The sequence below is a fragment of the Sus scrofa genome, chromosome 2, assembly GCF_000003025.6.
Source record: "Sus scrofa isolate TJ Tabasco breed Duroc chromosome 2, Sscrofa11.1, whole genome shotgun sequence".
Taxonomy (NCBI): Eukaryota; Metazoa; Chordata; class Mammalia; order Artiodactyla; family Suidae; genus Sus; species Sus scrofa.
Genome location: NC_010444.4, coordinates 44,858,989 through 44,875,961, shown reverse-complemented (window position 1 = coordinate 44,875,961; position 16,973 = coordinate 44,858,989).

Below are 16,973 nucleotides of genomic sequence, written 5' to 3'. Positions count from 1 at the left end.
CTCCATATGCCGAGGGAGCAGCCCAAGAAAATGGCAAAAAAAAAAAAAAAAAAAAAAACAAAGAAGATAACAAGAAATTGACATAGTTTAAATGTCCATTAATTCAATTCAAGACTGGTCAAATCAATCAAGGTACATTCATACAAAGAGATACTATGGAGGAAAAAAAAAGAGAAATTCATACTAAATTGGCATAATCTTCAAGACTTACTTTAAATGAAATACCAAAGAGTATATGTAATACGCTACCATTTGTGTAAAAGGGGGAGCATATGTAAATGTGCAATTGGTTGTACTCACTGATTATTTCTAGAAGGAGAAATAAGAAACTGAGAGACCATTCTTGTATATACTTTTTGGCACTTTCTGATTTCGGACCATGCGAATGTATTATCTCTTCAGAAAAACAAATTAATTATTTTAAAATTCTTGAAAATGTGAAGGAGTTCCTGTTGTGGCTCAGCAGGTTGAAAACCCAGCATAGTGTCTGTGAGGATGCAGGTTCAATCCCTGGCCTCGCTCAGTGGGTTAAGGATCTGGTGTGGCTGTGGCTGTGGCATGGCCCTGCAGCTGCAGCTCCAGCTCTGATTCAACCCCTAGCCTGGAAACTTCCGTATGCCACGGAGTGACCATAAAAAGAAATAAAGAAAAAAGAAAAATAAATAAAAATAAATGAATGTGGAAAAAGAAGTTTATACTAAAAAAATTATTTTAGTCATTTCGGAAACATTTATTTTTATAGCATTACAAACTACAAAACTACAAAATTGCAGTATGTCCAAAAAATGTGTATCAGTAGCCACCTGGAGCTTTAAAAGGTATAGACAATGTGTTAATTAACCAGGGAGTTTTTTTAAAAAAAAGAAGAAACAGGGAAGATTTCTGAAGAGCCCAAAGTCACACTTGTGGATTTTGAAGCTCTCATTATAAACCTCTCCTCTGTCCTTCAAATCTGCTATGAGTTGGGAGCTTCATATGCACATTCTCCTGTGTTCACTGCAGTTACTATCACCCTATTTGATACTGAGTGAATGAATGAATCAGCAATTGGGCAGCAGAGGGTGAAGTAAAGCGAGGATGTCCAAAGGGGCAAAAGACACAGTCCCAGGTTATAACTCAGTAGAGGAGACAAGACAAAAATAACACAATATTTAGGCAAGAGTAAAAGACAGGACTGAAAGTAAAGCCTTAGTGCCAAATAAAGCCTGAGCTATGGGAAATCAGAAGTGGGGAGTAGCCCTGTAGGCTGTCATAATGGAAAGATGACATATAGATAAAGAGAGAGCATTCTGGGGAAGACAATTTTTAGTGAAGATGCGGGATAAGCCCCATATCTTGATGCACGATAAAGAAGTGCGCGTTTTGGAATTAGAGAGGCACAGGGTTCGAATCCCACATCTACATTTTATTGATGGTTATCCAGCTCCTCTAATAAGGATAGTAATGGGCCTTTAGGAAGAGATATTCAGAGTAAACAGACCAGAAAGAAGAAAGACTATGAAGAAAGACTCTGAAGAGAGAAAGATATTTTCCTCTAGGCCCCGAGATCTCCCAGACCTGGAGCCAACTGGAGAATAATAGGGAAATGGGGGTTCCCAATGGACAGACTAAATCTGGATGGGGCTGTTGTGGCAGAGGGAGATTCCTGCATTACGGCTCCACCTTAATCCTCTGCCAGTCAGTTCCCCAGCTTCAGTGGTCACCAAGCTAAGCTCCAGGCCTGAAACATTCAAAACCTCTCCTACTCTGAATCTCAGTTTCTTTTCCTTGAGGTCTTGCTTTGAGTCTTTACTCCTTTTTTTTTTAAAATTCTTTTTTTTTTTTTTTTTTTTTTTTTTTGTCTTTTTAGGGCCACACCCATGGCATATGGAGGTTCCCAGGCTAGGAGTCTAATCAGAGCTGTTGCTGCCGGCCTATGCCATGACCACAGCCACGCCAGATCCGAGCCACGTCTGCGACCTACACCACAGCTCACGGCAATGCCAGATCCTTAACCCACTGAGCGAGGCCAGGGATGGAACCCTCAACCTCATGGTTCCTAGTTGGATTTGTTTCTGCTGTGCCACAATGGGAACTCCCTTTTTAAAAAAATAAAATAAAATAAAGTACAGTTGCATTTAAGTGTTGCCTTAGAAGTTCCCGTTGCCCCTCAGTGGTTAACGAACCCAACTAGTATCCATGAGGACATGGGTTTGATCCCTGGCCTTGCTCAGTGGGTTAAGGATCCAGCGTTGCTGTGAACTGTGGTGTAGGTCACAGACATGGCTCAGATCCCGTGTTGCTGTGGTTGTGGCCAGCAGTTGCAACTCCAATTCGACCCCTAGCCTGGGAACCTCCTTATACTGTAGGTTTGGCCCTGAAAAGACAAAAAGACAAAAAAAAAAAAATGTTGTGTTAGATTCTGGTGTACATCAAGGTGATTCAGATATGCATATATAAATATATATATACATATTCTTTTTCATATTTTTTCCATCATGGTTTATTACAGGATATCAAATATAGTTCCCACACTATTCAGTAGGACCTTGTTGTTTATCTATTTTACATATAGTAGTGTGTATCTGATAATCCCAAACTCCTAATTTCTCTCTCCCCCAAACTCTTAACCCTTTGGTAACCATTAAGTTTGTTTTCTATGTCTGTGCATCTGTTTCTTTTTCATAAATAAGTTCATTTGTGTCATATTTTAGATTCCACATGTAAGTAATATTATATGGTATTTGTCTTTTCTTTTTCTGACTTACTTCACTTAGAATGATAATCGCTAGGTCCATCCATGTTGCTGCAAATGGCATTATTTTATTCTTTTACTGGCTAAACAATATTCCATTTTGTATATGTGCCACTTCTTTTTTTTTTTTTGTCTTTTTTGCCTTTTCTGGGGCCACTCCCGTGGCATATGGAGGTTCCCAGGCTAGGGGTCCAATCAGAGCTGTAGCCGCTGGCCTACACCAGAGCCACAGAAACTCGGGATCCGAGCCTCGTTTGTGACCTTCACCACAGCTCAGGGCAACGCCGGATCCTTAACCCACTGAGCAAGACCAGGGATCGAACCTGCAACCTCATGGTTTCTAGTCAGATTCGTTAACCACTGAGCCACAATGGGAACTCCTGTGCCACTTCTTTATCCATTCATCTATTGAGGTTCTTCCACGCCTTGGCTATTGTAAACAGTGTCGCTATGAACATTGGAGCATATATAGCTTTTCGAACTAGAATTTTCTCCAGATATATGCCAGAGTAGCATTGCTGGATCATACAGCAACTCTGCTTTTAGCTTTTTAAGAAAACTTCCTACTGTTTTCCATAGCGGCTGCACCAATTCATATTCCTATCAACAGTGTAGAAGAATTCCTTTTTCTCTACATCCCCTCCAGCATTTTTTATTTGAAGAATTTTTTTTTCTTTTCTTTACTTTTTATTTTTTTTTTTTAGAGCTGCACCTCCAGCCTATGGAAGTTCCCAGGCTAGGGGTCGAATCGGAGCTGCAGCTGCCAGCCTACGCCACAGCAACAGCAACGCCAGATATGAGCCATGTCTGTGGCCTACACCACAGCTCATGGCAACACGAGAGTTTTTACCCACTGAGTGAGGCCAGGGATCGAAACTGCATCCTCATGGATGCTAGTCAGATTCGTTTCCACTGCACCATAACGGGAACTTCCTCATTGTAGTTTTGATTTGAATTATTCTAATAATTACTGATCTGAGTATCTTTTCATGTGCCTATTTCCCATCAGTATGCCTTTTTTGGAGAAATGTCTATTTAGGTCTTCTGCTCATTTTTCGATTGGGTTATTTTTTGTTATTGCATTGTATGAGCTGTTTGTATATTTTGGAAATTAAGCTCTTGTCGGTCTCATAATTGCAAATATTTTCTCCTAGTCTGTAGGTTATCTTTTTGTTTTGTTTATGGTTTCCTTTATTGCCCAAAAGCTAAGTCTGACTAGGTTCCATTTGTTTACTTTTGCTTTTATTTCTGTTGCCTTGGGAGACTGACCTACAAAAACATGGGTACCATTTATGTCAGATACTGTTTTGCTTATGTTCTCTTCTAGGAGTTTTATGGTGTCATCCTATATTTCAGCCTTAAAGCCATTTTGAGTTTATTTTTTGTATATGGTATAAAGGAGTGTTCTAACTTCATTGGTTTATATATGGGTGTCCAGCTTCCCCAATATGTCTTGCTGAAGAGACTATCTTTTCTCCATGAGTCTTCACTTCTCTTTGTTTCTTTTTCAGTCTCTATTTTAGCTTTTCTGTCTCTGTTTCAGTCGTTTGCTCTCTCTGTTTCTACCTCTATTGTCTGAAAGTTCTTGCTCCATTTTATTCCCATTTCTCTCAATAACAAGCCCCAGCCCCCCTGGACAATATTCCTTGTATTACTAAAACCCAAAAACAAAGCAAAATAAAAACCCAGAGGCTTGGCTTATTCACAAAAGTATATCAATCTAAAACCCAGTGTGATCATTTAGATTCATACCTTTGTACAATACTTAAAAATATATCTCGGCTGGATAAAAGAGTAAAATATATAAAAGCCAAATCATAGAAAAACAGGCAGGAAATTGAATTAGCTATTTATCAGATCTTTGGATGAATAGTAACTTTCAAGCATTGAAGCAAAAGAAGAAATCACAAAGGAAAAGATGAACAGATTTTACTACACAAAAATATGAAGCTTCTGTACAAAGAAAAGTAACAAGAGGAAGATAAAATAGAAAAGTGTTTGCAGTAAGTTTTCAAAGAAGTAATATATAATTTATATGTAGTTATCATAAAAAGAAAAAAATTAAAGCTTGAATAAACAGACTTTTTCCATAAATAGAAATACAACCATAAGGCAACATAAGGAAATGTGTTTAGCTTCATGTTTTCAAGTATGTGCAAATTAAAACATTTATAGGAACCATTTCCCTGCCATTATACTAGCAAAAAATAAAACAATGAGAATACTCAGTGCTTGTGGCTGAGTAAATTTACACCATTCTTTTGAAACCCTCTTTGGCGGTAATGATCAAGAAACTTTAAACTCTTTGTACTTTGTCCCTTAATTCCAGTCCAAGGGATTATTCCTAAGGTAGCAGATTTTAAACTATGATCCTTGCAACCCTAGAAATTCCACAGAATTTTCTGTGGGACTCTTAGGAAAGGTATGTTTTGGCCAGGGTTTCAAGCTATAAGCAGGAGATATTAACCCTGGCTAGGAGTTCCTGTTGTGGCGCAGTGAATCCGACTAGGAACCATGAGGTTGTGGGTTTGATCCCTGGCCTCGCCCAGTGGGTTAAGGACCCGGCATTGCCACGAGCTGTGGTGTAAGTTGCAGACGCGGCTCGGATCCCGTGTTGCTGAGGCTGTGGTGTAGGCTGGCAGCTACAGCTCTGATTAGACCCCTAGCCTGGGAACCTCCATATGCCATGGGTGCAGCCCTAGAAAAACAAAAACAAAACAAACACTGTGGCTACCTTAAGCCAAAGGTCAATGCACTGAAAAAACTCAGAGATTCACAGAATCTCTTGGAAGCTATACAGGGAAGTTCTGAAAACAGGCAGGAAAATAAGAGAATTCCAGAGGGCTAGACAGCTAGAATCACACCACATGCCAGAGACAGGAAGAGTCTGGTGCATGTGGCCCTGCTGCTGAGAGGAAAATGACCTCAGTCACCTCCACACTGTCACATGCTCCTGATTCAAAGACACAGGAAAGAATGCCTGATTGACTGAACCCAAATCACATGCCTTGAGTTTTGCAAGAAAGCAGGAGGTAAGAGTGAAGAATATTGGCCTTTGGCTTCCCAATGGGAGATGGGAACCCTCTCCCAAGTCTCCACACATATGGCAAGTCCTCCAAACGGAAGAGCTGGGTACATATTGCAAGATGATATTGACATCTGGAAAGCGGGAAATAATTGCTCCGGGTGATGGGCTACTGACCGCACAGAGCTACAAGCCCCATCCTCACTTCAACTATAGAAACTCCACTTGCACCTGTATTTCCAAATAGGCTTCCAGGCAAGATGTCATTTGCAGGAACATTTCTGAAGCTTGTACACATTTGAGAAGCCCTCGGAAGCACCAGGAAGGCACAATGCCATCTCTTTTCTTCCTCACTGCCTCCAAATAAGGAAGTCTGAAAAATGCTCTTGTAGCCTCCCTTTCAGGTAGGGGTGACCTTGCAACACAGTTCTAGCCAGAGAGACACAAATCTACGTCTACTTGGGGTGAATCTGGGTTGAGAAAAACACAATGACGATGTGATCCGCATTACCTCTCTCTTCTTTCTACCTTGGATGCTGATGTTATGATTAGAGCTTCAGCAGCCATTCTGAGAACATGAACATGAGAAAAAGGCCAAAGGCCAAGGGACCCAAAGCCAGCAGTCATTTGCCTCCAAATATCTTGTTATATTAGAAAGATAACCCCCCAGGAGTTCCTGTTGTGGTGCAGTGGAGACAAATCTGACTAGGAACCATGAGGTTGTATGTGGACAGGAACATGGGCAAATAATCAAATCTGACTAGGAACCTTGGCCTCACTCAGTGGGTTAAGGATCCGGTGTTGCTGTGAGCTCTGGTTTAGGTCAAAGATGAGGCTTGGATCTGGCCTTGCTGTGGCTGTGATATAGGCCGGCAGCTGTAGCTCCAATTGGACCCCTAGCTTGGGAACCTCCATATGCTGTGGGTATGGCCTTAAAAAGCAATAAAAAAAAGAAAGAAAGAAAGAAAGATAACCGCCTATTTTAAAGGCCATTTAGAGGTGCCTTCTCTTCCTTGCAGCTAAAAACAGTACGAATTGATACACTCAAGAGGAAAAGTCCAAAAAAGTAAAAATATATACTGATAAGTTGTTCATTACAGAATTTTCCAAATTGCTTTTTTTTAAACAAAAACCACTAAATTTAAATATCTAACTATAGGAGATTGCTTAAATAAATTGCAGTCTACCCACTCAATGAACTATTATACCCATATTAAGCTGGATAAGTATGTAGTTTTTATATGCTTACGACATAATAATTCAAACACTATATTAGATAATTTTATCTACATCATTGTACTATACATAAAAACCCAGGTACCTACCATAGCCACTATCATTCTTTTTTGTTTAGTTTCACTGGAGTTGGGTTCCTTTTCCTTAGCTTTTTTTTTTTTTTTAAGTTTAGTTGATGTTCAATGTTTCAGGTGTATAGCAGTGATTCAGTTATGTATGTATCACCCACAGCACCTGCTGAGCAGAGTGGCCCAAACACCCATGTTCTGGGCTCTATGACCCCTCCTCTCCGTGCAGCCCATTGGCTGGAGGGGAGGGAGGGGCTGAGATCCTTTCCTGCAAAATTCTGCTCACACAGGAGAAAACTGGTCCAATAGGTTTCTCATCATTTGGAATTGGAACTGGGGAATACTAAGAGAATCAGGCAAGCCATATCAGGGGCTGAAGCATAAAGGATATTGTCGATTTTTGAAGTCCAGTATGGGAATAAGAGGCTGCAAACATGAGTGTTGTCAGGAATCAGGGAATATTAGGCGAGAAAGGTTACAGAGTAGAGTGGGAGGAAATTAGCCCGGGGAATGGAGAGAAAGAGAAAGACATGGAAAGAAGCAAAAGCACAAAGAATAGCTATCTGAGGTAGATGACATTAGTGAGCATTAGTGTGGAGAACAGAAAGCCCTACTGAGTTCTGGAAAACCGCCTTAGATCCAGAAGAGCTTTTCCAGCTCCAGTCCAACAAGCCTTACTGTGCTCTAGCCCCCTTTGCTGAATTTTAGTGGAACTCTTTTCCCTCTTAGCTAAATTAGATCCTGAAGCCTGTGTGAGTATGCATTCCTGGGAATTATAATAACCTAAGGTAGGTATAAACACAATCATGCAAAAATACTCTTTGTATATGGACAGGAACATGGGCAAATAACCAAACTGATTTGTCAGAGAAGGGAGTTTACAGATTATACTTCTTTTGAGGAATTCATTATTACTGCTCTAGTGTTATCTTTACAGTAAATAAAATCGTGTTTTAAAACCAATGTAGAGGCATTCCCTGATGACCTAGTGGGTTAAGGATCCAGTATTTTCATTGCTATGGCTTAGGTTATTGTTACGGCATGAGTCCAGTCATGGCCTGGGAGTTTTTGCACGCAGAAGATGCAGCCCCCCAAAATAAATACATAAAACCACTGTAGAACTCTTGGGGTAAAGCTTTAAAAATGTGCATGCTGTCTGACCCTGCAATACTACTCCAAGAATGTAAGAATATAATCGGAAATAATGCACCATCACCGTGCACAAAAATAAACTCAAAATGGCTTAAAGACTTAAACATAAGACATGACACCATAAAACTCCTAGAAGAGAGCATACGCAAAACATTTTCTGACATGAGTTGTACCAATGTTTTCTAGGGTCAGTCTCCCAAGGCAGTAGAAATAAAAACAAAAATAAACAAATGGGACCTAATCAAGCTTATGATCTTTTGCATAGAAAAGGAAACCATAAAAAAACCAAAAAGACAACCTACAGAATGGGAGAAAATAGTTGCAAATGATGCAACAGACAAGGGCATAATCTCCAAATATATAGAAACAACTCATTTGAAAAGTGGGCAGAAGACCTAAACAGACATTTCGCCAAAGAAGACATACAGATGACCAGTAGGCACATGAAAAGATGCTCATCACTAATTATTAAAGAAATGCAAATCAAAACCATAATGAGGTACCACCTCACATTGGTCAAAATGGCCATCATTAATAAATTTACAAATAACAAGTACTGGAGCGGGTGTAGAGAAAAGGGAATTCTTGTACACTGTTGGTGGGAATGTAAATTGGTACAACCACTATGGAAAACTGTATGGGGGTTCCTCAGAAAACTAAAAATAGAATTACCATATGATCCAGCAATCCCACTTCTGGGCATATATCTGGACAAAACTATAATTCGAAAAGATACATGCACCCCTGTGTTCATAGTAACACTATTTATAGTAGCTAAGACATGGAAACAAACTAAGAGTCCATTGACAGATGAGTGGATTGGGAAGATATGGTACTTGGAGTTCCTGCTGTGGTGGGTTAAGAATCCAACTAGTATCCTTGAGGATGCAGGTTCCATCCCTGGCCTCCTTCAGTGGGTTAAGGATCCGGCATTGTCAGGAGCTGTGGTGTAGGTAACAAATACAGCTCAGATCTGGTGTTGCTGTGGCTGTGGTGTAGGCGAGCAGCTGCAGCTCCAATTTGATCCCTAGCCTGGGAAGTTCCGTATGCATGGGTGCAGCCTTAAAAAGACCAAAAAAAAAAAAAAAAAAGATGTGGCACACATTTTTTTGTATATATTGTATATATATTTTGTATACATTGTATATTGGTACATGTATACAATGGAATACTATTCAGCCATAAAAAGAATGCCATTCACAGTAACATGGATGCAACTAGAGATTACCATATTAAGTGAAATGTCAGAAAGACATGTACCATATAGTATCACTCATACGTGAAATCTAAAATATGGCACAATATGAACCTATCTGCAAAACAGAAACAGACCCATAGACATAGAGAACAGACTTGTGGTTGCCAAGGGGTAAGGGGGAAGGAGTGGGATGGATGGGAGTTTGGGGTTAGTAGATGCAAATTATTACATTTAGAATGGCTAAGCAATAAGGTCCTACTGTATAGCACAGGGAACTATATACAATCTCATGGGATAGACCATGATGGAAAGTAGTATTTCAAAAAAGAATACACATAAGTACGACCAAGTTACTTTGCTATACAACAGAAATTGCCACAACATTGTAAATTAACTATACTTAAAGAAAAAAAAAGAAAAAGAAAGTATAAATAATGCATAAAAATGTAAGTTTTTTGTTTCTGTTTTTGTTTTTGTTTTTTTAGCTGTGGCATGCAGAAGTTCCCACACCAGGGATCAAACTTGAACCACAGCTGTAACCAGAGCCAAAGCAATGAAAATGCCAGATCCTTAACCCACTGAGCCATGAGGGAACTACAAAATATAAGTTCTTGAATACTCATCACAGCATTGGAGAAAAAAATGGAAACCACTAAAATTCCAAATAAGACTATTGATTAATTAAATTATGATATATCCATAATGGGATGCTGTACAATCTTTAAAAATCATATGGTAGGAGTTCCTGTTGTGGCTCATTGGGTTAAGGATCAGACGTTGTCTCTGTGAGGCTACGGGTTTGACCCCTGGCCTTTGCTCAGTGGGTTAAAAATCCAGCATTGCCACAATCTGCAGAATAGGCTGGCAGCTGCAGCTCCAATTCAATCCTTGGCCCAGGAACTTCCCTATGTTGCAAGATTGGCCATATTGGTTGGCATAGGAAATGTTCACAATTTCCTGCCCAGAAGAAGAAAGGAACCAAACAAATACAACCAAAACCCCCAAATCCCTGCAAAATAGTAACTATTTTGGTGCCTTTTTTTCTGTAGAGAAAACAATGCATGCTATTATCATCATAAAAAGTATTAACATGGAAGGACAGATGCTAACATGTTAACAGTGGTCATCCTCGGGTTGAGGGGCAAGGATGATTAGAAGAAATTTCTGTATGCTTCCTTTATGCTTTTTTTCACATTTTCTTCCCTTAAATATTACAGAGGCGAAGGGAGGAGTGTTTTGTTTTGCCCACTTTTTTTCTTTCTTTTTTTTTCCTGGCAGGTCAGAAGTGTGGGCCAGGGGTGAAGAGCTGTTGCCCTACCCCTGCCCAGGCTGGCAGGATGCTCTTAGATGCCTGGCTCTGCAAGGGCCCTGGGCTGCTGATCCAGGCTGCTAACAGGCAAAGCTCACAGAGGTATGAGGTTTTAAGCCTGTGACAATTCCAGCCAACCAGGCAGGAGGGGCTCTGCCAGCATCTCAACCTGCTGAAGGCAGCCTTGAGCCAGAGCTGGGATAGGAGCTGTAAATCCAGCTTTGCCCTGGCCAGCCACACCCCGCCCCCCTCCCGGCAAGAAGACATTATCCAAGCAGTTGGGGACCATATGCTGTGAGCTCAGAGCCCCAGCCTTACCTCACCTGCTTCATTCCTCCCCTCCATTTTCACCCAGGGGGCTGTCCGTCTCGTTTTAAAAACACAAAACCAAAGTAATTACAATGACATTGGTCAACTGAAAAAAAGATGCATGACATGAGAGTTGTGAGTTAAGTTTTATTTGGGGCCAAATGAGGACTATCGCCTGGAAGACAGCCTCTCAGGCAGCTCTGAGGAACTGCTGGGAAGAGGCAAAGGGGAGGTCAGTATGTCTATGATTTTTTTTTATTTTTTATTTTGTCTTTTTGCCATTTTCTTGGGCCGCTCCCTCGGCATATGGAGGTTCCCAGGCTAGGGGTCGAATCAGAGCTGTAGCCACCAGCCTACGCCAGAGCCACAGCAACGCTGGATCCGAGCCGCGTCTGCAACCTACACCACAGCTCACGGCAACGCCAGATCCTTAACCCACTGAGCAAGGGCAGGGATCGAACCCACAACTTCATGGTTCCTAGTCAGATTCGTTAACCACTGAGCCACAACGGGAACTCCAGTATGTCTGTGATTTTGGCACAGGGGCATACGTGCCGTCGAGGACACATTTTGGCTGAAAGTTGCTGCTAGTCAAGAGAAACAGATGTCACCGTTAATGATTTTAGTGCTTTTCTAGATATGAGAAGGTGTAGGAAATTGGACTCATAAAATCTTTTCCTGAAAGTATCTAACTATCTGAAGGCCTGTTCTGCCAGTTTTCCCCAGAGTACAAAGGGCCTCATTCCTGATCTCCACCCTCAACTCCTTTCAGGGTGTGTTAAAGGTCAGCAACTGCAGTGCCTAGTGACATCATCCTTGGTGAGGCAGACCCTGGGTGACAATTTTTCTTTTTTTGCTGTTGTTGTTTTGTTTTGTTTTGGGGGTTTTTTTGGGGGGTTTTGTTGTTGTTGTTTTGGGGGGATTTTTGTTTGTTTTTTGTTTTTGTATTTTCTAGGGCCCATGGGTGAAAATTTTTCATCAACACACTGAAGAAGTATGCAAATGGGAGTCAGACTTAGACCTAAGTCTCAACACATGTGACCATGAGCAGGTCCTCTTACCACTTTGTGCCTCAGTTCCTCATCTGTGACGTGGGATAATGATACTACTTACCCCCCCAGATAACTCTTCCTCTGATTAATGAAGTCAAAAAAATAAGGATACAAGAGAGGATATGTGAAAACTGCTTGGTAAATTACGAAGGACTAAGCTAGTGTCAGTCCATGTTCATCAGATGTATGCTTTTTAGTTCTCCAAATTTGAAAGTTACTTGTATATCACTGTACCTCACTGCCTTCCACAGCTTGCAATGCAAGGCTCCACAGAGAAATGATAAGTTAGGAGTTCCCATTGTAGTGCAGCGGAACAAATTCGACTAGCAACCATGAGATTGCAAGTTCGATCCCTGGCCTTGCTCCATGGGTCAAGGGTCTGGTGTTATGGTGAGCTGTGGTGCAGGTCACAGACGCAGCTCAGATCTGGTGTTGCTGTTGCTATGGCTGTGGTGTAGGTCGGCGGCTATAGCTCCATTTGGAACCCTAGCCTGGGAACCTCCATATGCCGCAGTGCAGTCCTAAAAAGCAAAAACAAAACAAAATTTATATATATATATATATACATATGTGTGTATATATATATGTGTGTGTATATATATGTATGTGTGTGTATATATATATATGTATATATATATGTATATATATGTGTGTGTGTATATATATATATGTATATATATGTGTGTGTGTATATATATATATATGTATATATATATATATATATATATATATATATAAAATTTAGAAAGGATATCAGATCCAAAGCTAAGGAGAACACATACTGGCTAATACGGATGTCAATACAATTTCTGAGATTGAGGGTTTTTTTTTAATGATTTTTATTTTTTCCATTATAGTTGGTTTACAGTATTCTGTCAATTTCTACTGCACAGCAAACTGACCCAGTCACACATATATATATTCTTTTTCTCACATTATCCTCCATCATGTTCCATCATAAGTGACTAGATATAGTTCCCTGTGTTCTACAGCAGGACTGAGGTTTGAATTTAGTTCTGAGTCTCACAACAGAGAAGGCGTAAAAGGAACCACTTAAGGGAAATGGAATGTTCTCTAAGTCCACCTTGCTCAAGTAGCAGTTGCTGAAGTACCATCCTCAAGTGCTATGCTGTATCTCTATGCCACCTGTACTTCCAGTTAATAAATACTTTACAAGTCTAACAAAAAAAAATTTTTTTTCTTTTGTATATTTAGGGCCGCACCCACAGCATATGGAGATTCCCAGGCTAGGGGTCCAATCGGAGATGTAGCTGCCAGCCTACACCACAGCCACAGCAATGCGAGATTTGAATCATGTCTGCGACCTACACCACAGCTCATGGCAACGCCAGATCCTTAACCCATGGAGTGAGGCCGGTGATTGAACCCACAACCTCATGGTTGCTAGTCAGATTTGTTTACACCATGCCACAACGGGAATTCTAAAAATTATTTTCTAAGAAAAAAAATATAGCACACCTGTAAGTGCTTGCCGTATATTTTCCCTAATATACTATACTTCATTAAGAAATGGATAACCGGAGTTCCTGTCGTGGCTCTGCAGAAACGAATCTGACTAGCATCCATGAGGATGCAGGTTTAATCTCTGGCCTCGCTCAGTGGGTTAAGGATCCGGTATTGCCGTGAGCTGTAGTATAGGCTAGTGGCTACAGCTCCGATTCGACCCCTAGCCTGGGAACCTCCATATGCCACAAGTGTGGCCCTAAAAAAAAAAAAAAGAAATGCATAACTATTAAAGTAGAAAATATTTATCCTCTAACCACCAAGATTGTCTAACATGCTGCGTTAAGATATATGTGGGCTATGCTTACCACACTGGGAAATTCTGCTCTGGTTGTTGGATAAGCCCTTTACAGGGCCCATCATGGCATGTCCACACTGCTCCAAATCCTAGGTATCACCAGGGAAATCTCCCTACACTATGTCAAGAAGAGTGAAACCCAGCAGAAGGACCAGACTTGCCAAAGGTCACACATCAGAGGAGGGACCAGCTGAGGCTTCCTGACCCCAGTGTGGTGCCCTTGGCTCCCCTTGACCCACTTCCTTTCCCTACGTCCCTCCCCCCACCATCCTGGTGGACCCCTCTATCAGGGTCTACACTCACAAGGTCCCACCAATATGCCCATGTCTGATTCTGAGAGGAAGTGAGTTGAGGCAATTAGGTTGACTCCCCAGAACTACCTGGGATTCTCTTTCCCTAGACTGTGAGCTTCAGGAGGAGAAGAGCCATGATTCAGGAGGTTGGTATGGAACACTAGGTGTGGAGGTGGAGTTCTCTAGACCTCTGGACAAGTAGATGGTGAATGAGCTTTTCACAAACTGTACAGGATCCAGGATGAAGAGCAATGGCCAGAGAAGGAGAAGGATTTCCAGGGAATCAGAAGTCTGTGTCCTGAAGGAAAGCACTCAGCAGAGGAGCAACCCAGGGTCCCCAACTGAGGCTGAACCAGCCAGAGGAAGGGAGATTGGTTAACACGGGCTCCCAGAGTGGCTCCCTTTCCCTATTTGTCTGCCTGAGAGGATGTCTGCTTGTAATATGCTGTAGGGTGCTACATGAGCTGGCAGAGCCCCATGTGAGTCCCAGGCAAATTTAATTTTTCTTTTTAGTGTCGCACCCACGACATATGGAGGTTCCCAGGCTAGGGATTAAATTGGAGCTGTAGCCACCAGCCTACACCACAGCCATAGCAATGCCAGATCCAAGCCATGTCTGTGACCTATACAACAGCTCAGAGCAATGCCAGATCCTTAACCCGCTGAGTGAGGCCAGGGATTGAACCTGTGTCCTCATGGATACTGGTCAGATTCGTTTCTGCTAAGCCACAACAGGAACCCCAAGGAAATTTTTATCAAGGATTCTAAGGTGATATCAAACCCAGGCAGGTCCCCTGGGGCCAGACAGGGACACATCCCCTTCACAAAGAGGCCCCCTAGAACCCCTGCTGAGCAGTGCTGTCTTGGGCCAGTGAGGACAAGCTGCAGTGCTCATCCAGAGCTCAGCTCTAATACAGATTCGGGTATAGGGACCCTACATAGTCTAATAGTCATGCTGCCAGCACTCAAGATAGACATGGACATGCCTTTGAGCTCCCCTTAGCCTCTGCCAGGTGTTGCTGCTTGGGAGGCAGTGGATGGAAGGAAAAAGCCCTGGGTTAGGAGTCAGCAGGCTAGAGTTCTCGCTCTGGCTCTGTGTGATGTTGGGCAAATCACTTTGCCATTCTGGGCTTCAGTTTCCCCATCTGGACAATTATTTTCTTAATTCTTGTCCTACTGCCAGAATTAAGAAATTGAGGTTCTGAGGTTAGACAGACTTGGTTTCTAGTCAAATTCTTCCCAAAGGAACTCAGAGTTCAGCAGGGGACCTAGACAAGACAGACAATAGAAACTGGCACAAAAGTGGTAATCTTGCTTCTTGCTCAAGCCTAAACAGACAGGCGGTGGCAGAGTGAGGACTAGAATGCAGGGTCTGAACTCTAATGTAAAGACATATCTAACAGATAATCATATAAATAAGTAATGGAATGATTAATCATAAACGTGATAGGTGCTGTGAAGGAAAAATAGAGGCTGCTATGTGAGCACAAAACATATTATAACATGACAGAGAAGCCATGTTCAAGATTTTGGAGAGTCTCCAAAGGAATCATTTAAGTAAAAGAGTGATAGAGTCTGCTGAAGACTGGATTGGAAAGACACACGAGTAAAGGCATGGAGGTCTGTTAAGAGACTCCTGCAGTAATCCAGACAAGAGATGATAATGACATGAGTCAGGGTAGTGGAGACACTAGACCAAAGTGGTAGAACCATCAAGACTCAATGATGGATTTCCCATTGTGGCTCAGTGGTAATGAACTTGACTTGTATGCGGGTTTGATCCCTGGCCTTGCTCAGTGGGTTAAGGATCCTGGTGTTGCCATGAGCTGCAGTGTAGGTCACAGACGAGGCTCTGATCTGGCTTTGCTATGGCTGTGGTGTAGGCTGGCAGCTGCAGCTCTGATTCAACCCCTAGCCTGGGAATTTCCATATGCCCCAGATGCAGCCCTAAAAAGAAAAGGAAAAAAAGATTCGATGATGGATTAGATAAGAAAAAGGGAAGGGAGAGGCAATGTTAAAGTTTACCCCCAAGTTACTGGAATGAACAACAGGGTAAATGACAGTGCCATCTACTAGGATGGGGTATGAGAGGAGGGGCAGCTTTTGTGGGGAGAAGACCTTTAGTTCAAATTTGGCCGTGCTGGGTTTTCTGTTGTGATGGTGGTTGTTTTGGCTGTTTTGGTCCAGGCAGACCAAGTTTGCCTGTGAAATTGAGAAAGTAGTTAGACACATGAGACTCTTGGTCAGAGAGGAGTGGGCTTTGGGGTCAAAGCAACACAAGCCACAGTGGGAGTTCCCACCACGGATCAGCAGTAATGAACCCAACTAAGATCCATGAGGACGTGGGTTCAATCCCTGGCCTTGCTCAGTGGATTAAGTATCTGGCATTGCTGTGAGCTGTGGTAGATGTCACAGATGTAGTTTGGATCTGGCATTGCTGTGACTGTGGTGTACATGAGTAGCTGCAGCTCCAGTTTGACCCCTAGCCTGGAAACTTCCATTTGCAGCAAGTGCAGCTCTAAAAAGAAAAGAAGGAAAAAAAAAAAAAGAAGAAGAAGAAGCTACAGTGGACAGGGAGAAGTAGCCTGCCTGGCCCTAATGCAGAGTGGGAAGTAGATAGAGCACCAGCTTTGAATGACACTCACTGGTTTCCACTCTTTCTTTACCATCAGCCATATGACACTTGGGCCAATTGCTTCATCTCCCTGAGCATAAGACTCCTCATTTGTAAAATGGAAATAATTTTAGCAACCTCACCCAGTTATCATGAGAATT